Genomic DNA, 12,751 nt, shown 5'->3' on the forward strand with positions numbered 1-12,751 from the left:
CAGCAGCACAGGAAATGTGGGTGAAGAATTTGTAAATGAGGCACAGAATCCTTGTTGAGACACCTGATGAAAAGTCTTCTTCCTAAATATATATTTATTTAAAACAACAGCAAGGATTTTATTTATTATTACAGGACTTCAATGACATAGTCTTTCCCTTCCACTCAATTCCCTTTTTTTCTTCCCCAGGGGATAAATATTGAATACCTTCAAAGCTGGATGTGGATGGCAAGAAGGCAGTTTAGCACAGGTATACCTAAGCTGTGGCAGGCAAGGGTAGAACTTTATTAAAGAGCCAATAATGAAACAGTTCCTTAGCTCTCCTTTTACTGAGTGAGCCCTCAATAGGTTCAAAAGGAACTACAACCAGTTAACAAGGAAGAATGCCATGAGAAGGAAGAAGGAGGCCCAGAGCCATGTCTGGGTTACGGAAAGGATTTTGAATTTGCAGACTATCAAGATGATAACATTCGATCACAAATAGTGAAACGCCTTCCGAAATCACACACATGCACATATATGTATATAACCATGCAGGATGTCTTTTTCTAGATGTAGATAAGTGGAAGCTGGCAGTGGAAGGCTGAGGCTCAACCAGAAGCTCTTCCTGTGGAAAGAGAGGCTGTTACTAGCATTATAGAGCTAGGTATGAAGACTGGGAGCTCTGTTCTGCAGCACTCACTCCACAACCGCGCTGATTATTTTGTCTTTTGCTACTTCCACGTGTTCTGTATTATCTGCTGGGGAGCAGGAGGTACCTGTCAATACTTCCACCTGCCTGTCCAGTCTTATATCCTCCACCCTTTCCTTCACCTCGCTCTCCCAGGAAACTTACACTCATGCTTTTTCCCTCTGTTCCACCTTTCCCTCCTAACAGTCTCCCTACCAGATGTAAATATGTATGTGTCTTCCTTCACTTCCTGACTCATCATTACCCACCATCTCCATTTTCAATCTCCCATTCATTCCTTAGCCCACTTCAAACTACTTCTGGATCTAAGTACTCCAGGATTTTAAGCTTCCTCTTACACTTGATATTACTGATCACTCTTTCCTGAATCCTTCTCCCCTGGTTTTCCTTCTTCCTCTTGGGAGCTCTTTCTCAGGCTCCTCTTTTTTGTATTAATTCAGTGCTGAAGTTCCTTAAGCCTGGCTCCAAGCCATGTTTTCTTCTTGTTCAGTTCCTTTTCTCACTCAGGCCGAGGCTAACTGATCCACCCCCAAGGCTTTAAGTCATCACTATCTGCCAATGATTCTTCTCTTATCCACCTGATCCCAGCTCTGAATACCACCTTCCAATCTGGCATCTCTTTGGGGCAGATCAAAACCTTCAAACTATTTGTTCTCACAATCTTCCCATGCAACTGCTGTTCTCTTCCAAGATTCCCATCTCAGTGAACCAGCACACACATCCCATCTTTGGCCACATGCAAAAAACTTACAACTCTTCCATAATAACTCCGTTTCTTTCACTGTCCACCTAAATCCATCACCAAGTTCTCCCAGAGGGTCCTTTTACTGTTTCCATGACCGCCACGCTAGAGCAAGCCTCTGCCACCTGCCATCTAGACTGCGCCTGTGTCTACCTGGCCTCTTTTCAACAAGTAATCTTCTCAAGATGCCATTCTGACCATGCCACACACTTTGCTACAGCATGCCAGGTGCTTCCCATTGCACTTAGGATAAAGACAAGATTTTCAGCATGAGTAGTATGGCTGTACTAGGTTTGGTTCTTTTATAATCTTTCAAACATCATCTCATAGCTGCTTCTTCCTTGCTTTTCCAGCAGCACTGGTCTTTTCCTCAATTTATCAAACTCACCCTGCTCCCTGTCATCACATGACTCTTGCACACTAAATTACCTCTGTCTGAAACAAATGTTTTTTGCCTGGTTGAATCTGTTCTCAGTTCAAGAGGCAGTTCCTCAAGGAAGACGTTCCTGGCTTTATTAATTTCATCAACTGGTTCAATATCATTTTGTATTATAATGCAGCGATCATTTTGGATTTGTTTACTGTTATTATTTCTATATTATAATGATTAGGTCTGTAAGCACCATCCTATTTCCAGTGTTAGCAAAGTGCTTGGCACAGAATGGGCATGTAATAAATATTTATTTGAGAAATAAAGAAAGGAAGGAAATAAAGAAGCCGAGAGAGAGGGAGGAATTAGGGAGAGACTGAACAAATGAATTTATGTTTCATTTCAGAATCACTGGAAACAGGTCAGCCCAACATGACATGGAAGACAGTCTACCTGAATTCACTCCTTTATTCAATAAATATGTATTATTCATTACTAAAGTAGTATACTTTTTTTTCTGATTATGAACACAATGTGGAAACCACGGGGAAATACTTAAAATATAAAAGAAAACCAATTCACAGTCCAATGATGAACTACTGTTAAAATCAGTTCAGTTCAGTCATTCAGTCACATCTGACTCTGCGATCCCATGGACTGCAGCATGCCAGGGTTCCCTGTCCATCACCAACTCCTGGAGCTTGCTCAACTCATGTCCATCGGGTCGGTGATACCATCCAACCATCTCATCCTCTGTCATCCTCTTCTCCTCCTGCCCTCAATCTTTCCCAGCATCAGGGTCTTTTCAAATGAGTCAGCTCTTCGCATCAGGTGGCCAAAGTATTGGAGTTTCAGCTTCAGCATCAGTCCTTCCAATGAATATTCAGGACTGATTTCTTTTAGGATTGACTGGTTGGATCTCCTTGCAGTCCAACGAACTCTCAAGAGTCTTCTCCAACACCACAGTTCAAAAGCATCAATGCTTTGGCGCTCTGCTTTCTTTATGTTCCAACTCTCACATCCATACATGACTACTGGAAAAACCATAGCTTTGACTAGACAGACTTTTGTCGGCAAAGTAATGTCTCTGCTTTTCAATATGCTGTCTAGGTTGTTAAAATGATTTGCCACGTGTTTTTTTCAGTTTTTTTCTATGTATGTGTAGTATATAAGTAGGATCATTCTCTCCATGTATAATAGATTTGCTTCTTTCTCTTAATGAAGTATGATGAACATTTTCCTGTGTCGTTAAGAATCCCTCGAACACATGGTATTTAAACTTCTAAAATGTATTCTATTGCAAACATGTATGTAATTTAGACATCTTTCCACTCGCCGGATATTTAAGGGCTTGCCAATTTGTCACTTCTCTAGCTAACATATATATACATGCCTTGTGGGGCCGAGACAAACAGGATAATGCAGTGACTTCTGTAGGAAGTGGACTTAGGGAAAACAGGAGGCAGGTTTTTCCAAGTGGCTTAAGAGAACATTTGCTTGAGGGTTGCTGAGCCCGAAGCAGGTGTCCTCCGAGTGGAACGTACTGTCAGTCATGGTAAAGAGCTTTTTGTCCCTCAGGTGTGAGCCCTAGCCATAGTGCCAGATTCCCGGGCGGGTCCGGCTTAAGCGCACCTGACCTTCAAACTCTGGGGCAAGGAGCCCCAGAGGCCTTGGCTGGGACTAGCGGACCGCCCCCATACAGCTGCGGGGCACTCAGGCCACACGCCGCCACGCGCCAGGAGCAAATCCCCGCCCCGTTCAGCACTCCGCCACACCCCGCACTGGAGACTCTCACGCGCTCTTCTCGTAGCTCCGCCTCCAGGCGACCTCCGCAAGCCCGCCCATCCCCCTGCAGTAGCCCCGCCCCCGGGTTGCGGGCTCCGCCCCCGCAATCCGGGCCCCCGGGCTGCCCCGCCCCATGGGCCGCTCGCGAAGCGCGGAGGCGGGGTCCTGCGCGATGACGTGAGCGGGCGTGCGCGGTGACGGCCCGCGTCCCTGTTACTCAGCGGAGCGGCGGAGGCCGGACGACGCGGCCCGGATCGCGGAGCCGCGAGCAGCGCTGGGTAACGGCTGCGGAGACCGCCGAGACGGCGCCGGTTCCCGCCGCCGGGCTTTCCTGTCGCCATTCGCTGCGCTGCCGGGTGAGTGCGGCCAGTGCCTCAGGGCCAGGGCGGCCGGCGGCCCCGCCGTGTTTATGTTATTGTGCCGCCGCCACCGCCTTTGCTCAGCCGTGACCCCCTCCCGGGAATGAGGACGGGAGCGCGCGGCGGGCGGGGGGCGCGCGGCCGGCGGAGGCGGCGCGGGAACAATAGCGGCAGAGGCGGCGGGGGCCAGGGGGCGTGGGGCTGCGGGACCCGGGCGCGTCCCGGCCGCCCCCTCGGCCCCAGCTCCGCCCGTCGGTCCTCGCGCGCCCTCCTCGCGCGGGTCCAGCGCCCACGTCGGGAGAGGAAAATGGAGCGGGAGGCGGGTGGCAAGTTCTGAAACACTTGGGCGAAGGTCTGGACGAAGGCGCCTAGTCGGCCCGCTGCTCCCCGGCTGCCTCTCCCGGCGGCAGGGACCCGCAAAGAGCGCTCCGGTGGCCGGGTCGCGACGCGTGCCCGGCGCCCACGGGGACAGCGTTTTGTTTCTCGGTGGTTTCTTTGTGCTAATGTTCTGAGCGAACGCAGGCGGCGGTGCCGAAAGAGGCTGGAGTGGCCTTCAGCTCCCGCCTTGGAGGAAGAGCTGGGGCTCGAGGCTTGGGCAGGAGGTGGAGGTGTCCGTCAGGCTCAGCGCGAGCTTCAGTGGTCAGCGCGCATTGCTCTGGAGGCTCACTCGGCGGCGACCTTTTGACTTTTTCACCCCACCCTCCCTTCTCTTTGTCTTGCGCTTGTGTTCCCTGTCCTTCGATGGGAGCCAAGTCTCCTCTAAAGTCCTGTGGTGAGCACTTATCATTTTAATTTCTGAAAGTTTCCCATCATATGTTTTCTGTGAACTAACTTAATAACATGTTGACTGCACGGTATCAGACAGTGTCCAATGGTTACTATTTTTGCCCCTAAACTCACTGATCTTTCTAGTAGAATTCTGGCCTGTCAGTCCATTGTGTTTTAAGAAAAGCACCTAGCAAGTACCTCCTTGGTAATTAGAACATCTGTTTATTTCATTCATTCATTCAGGAACTGTTCAGTATTGTACCCAGATGGAGTTTGAGGGCAAAGAGAAATACTCTGTAATGGAAGAAAATACTTTGAACTATAACAGATGTACCTTTAAATTAGACGGTTGTTTAAGTGATGTGAGTTAAAGAAGGTATAGTTATGCTTTGGGTCATTCTACTGTTTTTTAGTAGTGTATCTGGAATTTCTAGTGTAACATTATACTTATGAAGAAGTAGGCTTACATTTGGTCTAAACGTACAACAGCTTTTATGTATTTCGTTACAGTCATTTGTAATATTTGCTTCAGAATCCCTTGCTGTGGGTTAAGCCTAGGAGGTCAGATGCTGTGAGTGAGCATGTGTAGTGTGTACCTGATGTAACAAGCAATCACAGTGTGACTTCCTTGAGGACAGGCCTGTCTTGCATTTGTGTTTCTAACACTTAGCCTGGAATATAGTAAGTGTTCAATGAAAATCAGATTGATGGAAAGCTCTTTAGAGCTGATAACATCGAAATTCAAGCCTTAACAAAAAACATTTTAATGTTCTCTGTATAGTTTTGGAAGCCTCAAGCAAACTCACTTCCAGATGACTAAATGATCAATTCATATATATTATCTGTCATGAAAATAGGGGCTTTTGAATCACTTCAGTATTATTTTTTTTTCCTATCACTTCTAACCCATTGACTATCTTAAAATTAAACCTTGTCTAAAATACTCTTAAAAATATGTGTGTGTCTCTGTGTGTAAGTACACAGACACACAGTGATATTTCAACAGGGTCAATAATGATTGTGAATATTACCTTTTGTGAATATTACTTGAAAAGTTTCTGAATGCTCTTTTAAGCAGAAAAGTTAAAGGAAACAAATTGCATAAAAGTTTTTGTTAGAAATGTTTAATTCTAAATTCTTCATTGTACTAATACTATTGGTGAGGCATATGGGCCTAAAACTGAAAATAATATTAATTTATCCACATTACATCTCTTTTCCACTTAGTATATCTTAGCATTTGCTTTGGATATAAAAGAATTTGAGGTGAACTTATTCTCTGATTTAGAGAACAAATAAAGAAATAAAATGATACTTTATTAACATAAAGGATGAAAATCTTGAGATGCTAAGCTTTATTGCTTTACCTAGTTAATATGTCAGATTTCAGTAAGGGTAACTGATACAGGTCCTCACAGTCATGCTATACTTGTGTCAAGTCAGAGTTTTTTTAACTTGGTTTTCTAAATTCTGTTGGCTTTAAAAAACTTTTTCAAGACACCCCATACTCAATAGCAGTTCTTCCTTATTACGCTCTATGTTATCTTTAAAGGAAGAGAGAACACTGATTCTGATAATAAGTATATTCCATTAATGAATTTGAAAAGGGCTCCCTTTAATTCTCCTGGAAGAGCAAAAAACTATATCCTTTATATCCTAGGAGAAAGGTCACTTGGAGGGAAATTAGTTTAAGAGTAAATTCTACCAAAATTAATGAAATTAGAGTCTCAGCTGTTTGCCCAGTGCCTAATATTATGGAAATAACCTTGTGATGATACTCAATGCTTAGTGAAACAACTTGAAGTAATTTATTAAGTGACTAGTCACAAATTATCCTAGTTGCAATTAAAAGCTTGTTGAATAGAAGCCTGATTCTTAATGTCTTGGCTTTGTCAGTGAGTTGAGTTTTGACATATTTGAGTCATCCAGATAATTGAGATGCGTTGTTGCACGTGTATAAAGTAATGTCTGATATTAAGATGCCAGCTCTCTAGAGATCTCTGCTCGAGTCAGTAGTATGGATAGTAGTCGCACTGATTCATGCAGTTCAAGGAAGTCATTATAGGCACATAGCTTTAGATGGAAGTCATTTGCCTATTTCTGTGAGCTGTGATGCTTATTGTCTTAGTCATGGGTTCTTTACATCAATATTTAGTAGCTTTGTCTTCTTGCTCTAATGCAGATTAACTTGAACTTTGATTTCACAAATGAGTTCTGAGTCAACAAACTTTGCTGCTGAAAAGGTGACAGGAGCTTATTAAAGTAAGCTGCCCTTACTTCTGTCAATCAGGGCAACAGGTAGAAATAGACATTTCCAGGAATCAGATCTAGGTTCACTTCTCAGTTCTGTCATCTGAACTTTGTTGTCAACAAGCCCTAGAGCTGTAGACAAGTGGCTTATCTTTTTGGTTAGAACTATAAACTGAGGCTGTTGGAGCTTTTTTTTTTTTTTTAAATAGAAAGGTTATTTCCCCAGATAGTTGGTTCTTTAGAAAACCTACTGGGACAAAAGAGTCCTTCTTGGGTGATACCAAAATCCTGTGTCAAGAACAACAATGAAACTTAGACTTTGTAATGTACAGAAGCAGAGAAAATTACTGAAACAATATTTTCTATAATATCGATACTTATATATCAACTATAAAGCCTCACTGGAAGCCAGGAGTTCTTTCGTCCTCGTACTCAGTCGTGTCCGACTCTTTTTGACCCCATGAAGTGTAGCCCACCAGGCTCCTCTCTCCATGGAATTTTCCAGGCAAGAATACTGGTGTGGGTTGCCATTTCCTACTCCAGGGGATCTTCCCTACGCCAGGGGATCTTCCCTACACCAGGGGATCTTTCCTATGCAGGGATCGAACCGGTGTCTGCTTTGGCAGGCAGAGTCTTTACCACTGCACACCTGGAAAGCCCCGGCAATTCTTTGGATGGTATATTTTATTCATTCCATAGCACCGAGCTTACTAATGAGACTAGTGCTTTCAGATACTTAGTGGAAAATGTGAAAAAGAAGAGTTTATTGGCCTCAAGAAGCTTATGATCATGAATAGAATTTAAGGCCTATCTAAACAGTGAATTTATGTCCTTTTAAAAGATTATGAGGCGTCTCCCAAATGAACAATCCTGGCAAGGCCAAGTTTTATTGAAATCTAGTTTTTAAAATTATATATGAGTGTGTATATGTATGGAGAAGGCAATGGCACCCCACTCCAGTATTCTTGCCTGGAAAATTCCATGGACGGAGGAGCCTGGAAGGCTGCAGTTCACAGGGTCGCTGAGGGTGAGGGTTGGACACGACTTAGTGACTTCACTTTCACTTTTCACTTTGATGCATTGGAGAAGGAGATGGCAACCTACTCCAGTGTTCTTGCCTGGAGAATCCCATGGATGGGGGAGCCTGGCGGGCTGCCGTCTATGGGGTTGCACAGAGTTGGACACGACAAGTGACTTAGCAGTAGCAGTATATATGTATAAGGCCTTTTAGAGTATTTATTAACTGCCGTTCTTTTTCAGGGTGGTGGGTTGTGTAACAAATATAGCACAAATATTGATATATGTCTCCATCCATATAGCTTTGTAGTGCATCAGATTTGGTTAAAATCTAATCAATATTTTAGAATGTTAAGATGTTCAAACTTAGTTGTGGTTGCTAGCATGAACTTTAGAGTCAGCCCTGAGTTCCAATCCATACTCCAGATCTAACTAGCTATATGGCATAGGCTAGTTCAGTTTATGGAACATTTCTGGATATGTAGCATTCAGTTCAGATGCTCAGTTGTGTCTGACTTTTTGCGACCCCATGAACCGCATCACACCAGGCCTCCCTGTCCATCACCAACTCCCAGAGTTCACCCAAACCCATGTCCATCGAGTTGGTGATGCCATCCAGCCATCTCATCCTCTGTTGTTCCCTTCTCCTCCTGCCCCCAGTCCCTCCCAACATCAGGGTCTTTTCCAATGAGTCAACTCTTCGCATGAGGTGGCCAAAGTATTGGAGTTTCAGCTTTAGCATCAGTCCTTCCAAAGAACACCCAGGGCTGATCTCCTTCAGAATGGACTGGTTGGATCTCCTTGAAGTCCAGGGGACTCTCGAGAGTCTTCTCCAACACCACAGTTCAAAAGCATCAATTCTTCGGCGCTCAGCTTTCTTCACAGTCCCAACTCTCACATCCATACATGACCACTGGAAAAACCATAGCCTTGACTAGACAGACCTTTGTTGGCAAAGTAATGTCTCTGCTTTTGAATATACTAACTAGGTTGGTCATAACTTTCCTTCCAAGAAGTAAGCGTCTTTTAATTTCACGGCTGCAGTCACCATCTGCAGTGATTTTGGAGCCCAGAAAAATAAAGTCTGACACTGTTTCTACTGTTTCCCCATCTATTTCCCATGAAGTGATGGGACTGGATGCCATGATCTTCGTTTTCTGAATGTTGAGCTTTAAGCCAAGTTTTTCACTCTCCTCTTTCATATTCATCAAAAGGCTTTTTAGTTCCTCTTCACTTTCTGCCATAAGGGTGGTGTCATCTGCATATCTGAGGTTATTGATATTTCTCCCGGCAATCTTGATTCCAGCTTGTGTTTCTTCCAGTCCAGCATTTCTCATGATGTACTCTGCATATAAGTTAAATAAGCAGGGTGACAGTATACAGCCTTGACATACTCCTTTTCCTATTTGGAACCAGTCTGTTGTTCCATGTCCAGTTCTCACTGTTGCTTCCTGACCTGCATATATTATCTGTCAAATGAAAATAGCAATAGCACATAGTCTCATAGGTCTGTGAGATTTAAATAAGGTACTGCATGTACAGTATCTGGAAGACTAGATGTAAATATTAAGGACATTTTAGCTGTTGTTATCACTAATTACTAACTTGGAGCAAATTTAAAATGCCAAGTAAATTTAAAACCAATTTGATATACAGTATCCAGTCAGATTCTCCAGAATACACCAGTTTTTTCCCCCTCTGATGCGTCTCTAGGATTTTATTTAAAATTTTATCATGTCCTTTTTTTTTTTTTAAGTTTTGCTTTTTTATTGGAGGTTAATTGCTTTACAGTATTGTGTTGCTTTCTGTCATGCGTCAGCATGAATCAGCCATAGGTGTACATACGTCCCCTTCCTCTTGAACCTCCGCCCCGCCCCTCTCGGTTGTCTGTAGGGGAGCAGAGTTTGGGCCCCCTGCCTCTCCCAGCAGGCCCGCGCTGGCGGCCTCTTCCCACATGGTAATGCGTGTGTTTGCAGGTTGCTCTCTGAATCCGCCCCTCCTCTCTTTCCCCTGCCGTGCCCACAGGTCTGTTCCGTGTGTCTCCATCGCTGCCCTGCCAGGAGGCTCATCAGTACCAAGTTTATCCTAATCTGAATTCTGAAATGATTTCACATTTGGATCAGTAATCCTCTCTGCCTTAAAATTTGGAAATGTTCCCAAAGCAAATAATAAAGGAAAAGTTTGCCACATTTACCTTTCCTGTGTAGAGAATTGCCAAAGCTTTCCTGGGTTTATTTTGACAGATATCTGAAGGAATGGGAATCCAGGAGCTATGAATAACTTTATCATGTAACCACATTTGAAGAAAATAGAATACTGTCACGTCTTTTAATCTTATTGAGATCTCTGATTCTGTGTGAAAAGTGCAAATTTGTTAGAGACTGGGTAACCACAATAGTTCATAAACCATTTTCTAGAGGTTGTTAGGTAGCATCTGGAAATACTGTTTTTCTTTTCTCTGTTTTCCTTGTAATGTTTGTGTGGTTATTTTGCTAGACCAAATTTCTTGTTCCTTCTTGCAGACAGCAACTATGAGGTGATGCGCTTTGCACATGCAATTATTTATTGAGAAGGCACTCTATACTAAATCACATATTAAGTGATTGTGGGGGCCACATGAAGTAGAAATTAGTTTCTGCTTTCAATGAGTGTAACTTTATGGGAGATAAGAACAAACATAGGTGCGTTTAGGTCCTAATACTGAGAATCAGGACCAAAACCAAGTATTGTTAGGCATTTCATTGGGAATTTCTTTAGGCATCAGGCTTCAGAGCTGGCTGGATGTTGGGGCATTTGGGGGCTTCTGAACCAAACATCTTTAGCCCTGCCTTTTAAAATATACTGACTAGATAAACCACAAAAAGCAAAACTTCTTCTCTCCTAATTTCTGGTTAAAGTTGGAGAGTGTGGTACAGATCAGTTAAAATCTAAATCAGAAGAAAAGGCATACCTTGTAGTCACCTCGCATCCACTTTGGAACAAAACAGGACATCGAGATAAGCATATGGAAAGGTGCAAGTCACATGTTACCTGGAGCCCTCCAACTACTGTATTTAGCTCTGAATACGGAGTGTTAGATGTATGCTGGCAGCTCTTTCTTGAGCCTTTTTCTGTTATTGATAAGTGTGGCTTTACTACTTCTTGTTGCTCAGTGGCCTAAGCTGCATCATATTGATGAAAACATTAGAAAAGAAAAACAGTCAGACACACCTGCTTTGCTTGGCATGAAGCGTGAGAAACAGCAGGAGATTGCTGTTTCCTAAAAGCTATTGATGGGGGTGGAAACCCGCCATTTCCTGCCTTGCTTTTGAGAGGGTGATTCTCTGTAAAGTGCCATTTGGGTCAACCAAAAGTGAGATGAAGGAAAGCTACCACTGTATAGATTTCCCTGTGACTAGGAGTCACTTTTCAGGCAAAAAACCAAAGTGTCTGGCTTTGTTACTGTTGAGAGTTTAAGTCTTAGTGATTTTATCTTATTTACATTTTATTTATCTTTTGCTGAAGCAGTATAATCATTTGATTCAGAATTCCAGCGATTTAGATAGATATACAACAGAAAGTTTCCTTTCCACGCCTTGCAGCCCAGCCGCTCCACTCCTTCCTGTGGAGACAGTGTTGCTTCCCATGAATCCTTCCGAAGGCTGTTAATGTGTGTGCAGATGATGTAGGCATATAATTCTTTTCCAAAACCTTTCGTCTGGATGTATTGCAGAATTAAAGTTTGGTTCTCTAGGGGTGGGGAGGAAGGAAGGACTTGTGAAAAAGATATATAGTGCTTCTGGTGTATTATCTAGACTCACTCGCAGGAGGTAGTGTGCCATTCCATTATTAAGCATGTTAATATTTCTGTATTGAAAGCATAAATAGATAGTAAGGATAAATAAGAATTATAAGTAGTCGTGTGGAATTTTTGGTCAAATAGGTTTGATACCAAATAGATTTGTGTTGAACTTAAGGAACTTGTATTTCTTGGAGCTTTAGGGATTTCACAATTGCCAGTGGGAGATTATGTATCTTACATATGTATGTACTTTGCCTCCCCTATTTTTTTAAGTTGCAGACCATGCACATACCCTTTACCTTTTGTTTTTAGTTTAATGGTCTGTCTTAGAGATGATTTCATGTTAGTCTTATCAGTCCATAAACAGCAAGCTTATTCCTTTTTTTTTAGCACCTTCATTGTATGGCACTTGTTGTAGCTTTGGCTGCTGTAACAAAATACTGTAAACTAGGTGGTTTAAACAACTACCGTTTATTTCTCACAGTTCTAGAGGCTGGAAGTTTAGGGTCAAGGTGCCAAGAGATTTGGTTCCTAGTGAGAGCTCTCCCTGGCTTTCGGATGTCACCTTCTAGCTGTGTCTTCCTCTGGAGAAAGAGTGCTCTGCTCGCTCTTCCTTTTTGTGGCACTAACGCCATCATGGGGCCCCATTCTCATGACCTCTTTCTTGTAAACCTGACTGCCCTAGGGTATCATGCAGGGGTTGGCTAGGGCTTCAGCACAAGACTTTGGGGAAGATGAAACATTCCAGTGACACTGTTACATACGCGTGGCATATATTTAAGTAGCCCCTTTCTGAGGCACATTTACGTTGTTTCCAACGCTTTGCTATCAGAAGCCATGGTGCAGTGGGTTACTTTATGCATACATAATTTCACGCTTGTATAGAAATCTGTAGGATACACTCCCAGAAATGGAATTGCTAGGTTAGAGTGTGTATGTGCCTTAATAATTTGGATAGATACTGCTAAAGGACAGGGAATCCTGGCAT

At 43.3% G+C, this 12,751-nt stretch overlaps 1 protein-coding gene across 6 annotated transcripts in view; it reads left to right on the forward strand.

Moving 5' to 3' along the window:
• The first annotated feature begins 3,728 nt into the window (after positions 1-3,728).
• MAPK8 (mitogen-activated protein kinase 8) overlaps positions 3,729-12,751 on the forward strand; it is a 98,647-nt gene continuing 89,624 nt past the window's right edge. For 2 of the 6 annotated variants that reach the window (XM_069572433.1, XM_069572435.1), the window contains exon 1: positions 3,748-3,944. The gene's annotated coding sequence lies outside the window, so the exon portion shown is untranslated. Of the gene's footprint in view, positions 3,945-12,751 lie in introns of all 6 variants that reach the window. The other 4 variants (XM_069572436.1, XM_069572438.1, XM_069572432.1 and 1 more) reach the window with 3 other exon arrangements.

The sequence above is a fragment of the Ovis canadensis genome, chromosome 25 (genome assembly GCF_042477335.2).
Source record: "Ovis canadensis isolate MfBH-ARS-UI-01 breed Bighorn chromosome 25, ARS-UI_OviCan_v2, whole genome shotgun sequence".
NCBI classification, from domain to species: domain Eukaryota; kingdom Metazoa; phylum Chordata; class Mammalia; order Artiodactyla; family Bovidae; genus Ovis; species Ovis canadensis.